Here is a 1,362-nt window from a genome sequence, read left to right as displayed (position 1 = left end):
GTCTGTGACCCAAGCCTCATTTGATGTATGATGATAATCTTCTAAACAAAAAATCATTTACTGATGGTTTACTTATTATAAGATATGCCAGGGATGAAGTTTTTTACTTTCATGCTAATGAATAAAATCAATGCCATGATTATGATTCTCTTGCAAAAATGTGAAAATTATCCTCCAAACAAATAAAACCATTTCCCAAAGAGATACAACTAACACGCAATGTAACTTATCAATCTAAGACATTTGCGTTTAGAGTTAACATTTAATCACTCTTCATTTATAATTTATGTTCCTCATATGGAAAGCACAGTTGAAAACAAACCTGGCCACTTTACGTGTATGCTAGGTAATGGAGAGTATCTGCCAAAGCATATCCCAAAGTGTGTGGGTGGGCCTGTTGGATTATAGGGGTTTGAGCTTCGATGTTTGAACCCAGCATCTCGAAACATGGTTCCTGTTCATTAGATTGTAGAGTGTATGTAGGTAACCTTGGAAACAATGGGAAAAAGACTGAACTAGAGGTGGCTTTTGGCTATTATGGACCACTATGAAGTGTGTGGGTTGCTCGGAACCCTGCTGGCTTTGCTTTTGTTGAATTTGAGGATCCTCGAGATGCTGCTTATGCTGTCCTAGAGCCAGATGGAAGAACACTGTGTGGTTAAAGTGTGAGAGTGGAGCTGTTGAATGGTGAAAAAAGAAGTTGCAATCATGGCCCACCTCCCTCTTAGGGTCCTCACCCTCGAGATGATTACTGTAGGAGGAGTCCCCCACCTCAGAGAACATCTCCACGAAGGAGAAACTTCTCTTGAAGCCACAGCAAGTCATTTCCTAGAGACAGGAAAAGTGTAAGGTCTCTGTCTCTGGAGAGAAACCACATGCCATCTCAGTCCTTCTCTAGGTCTCATAGCTGATCTAGGTCAAATGAAAGGAAGTAGAAGAACAGTTTGCTAAAGAAGTGGTGTACAGGAAATAACTTCATTTGACAGGAGTATGTACAGGACATTCAAGTTGTGTTTGAGACTTCATAAACTTGGTGTACTTTAAAGATGTTTTAGCTGGTCAAATTTGCTTTGAACTTTAGTTTTTCAGAGACTGAATTAATCCTAGATCCTGCCCAGTTAAAGTGTGATGTGCTAATGATACAGAAACCATTATCAGAAATGGAATAAAGCTCTAGTTAGTTTGTCTAGTAGTTGGGATACAGTGTGGAGCTGTGGGTAAAAAGATGGGAAGTCTTTAAAAGCTGTTAGTGAACACCAGCTAACAGGTGAAGGGTTGGAACTTCACCTTAAAGGTTTTCAGAGTTTCCTAACTGATTGCTATATATGGATGCATAGTTGTAATGTTCTTTATTTGGAAATG

At 39.4% G+C, this 1,362-nt stretch overlaps 1 pseudogene; it reads left to right on the top strand.

The window, feature by feature from the left end:
* The first annotated feature begins 422 nt into the window (after positions 1-422).
* LOC127214814 (serine/arginine-rich splicing factor 3-like) lies at positions 423-995 on the top strand (annotated as a pseudogene).
* Positions 996-1,362: the final 367 nt, after the last annotated feature.

This window comes from Phodopus roborovskii, unplaced genomic scaffold, assembly GCF_943737965.1.
Source record: "Phodopus roborovskii unplaced genomic scaffold, PHOROB, whole genome shotgun sequence".
In the NCBI taxonomy this organism is placed as follows: domain Eukaryota; kingdom Metazoa; phylum Chordata; class Mammalia; order Rodentia; family Cricetidae; genus Phodopus; species Phodopus roborovskii.
The sequence above is the reverse complement of the archived record's forward strand: the minus strand, read 5'-3'. Positions and strand labels throughout refer to the sequence as shown.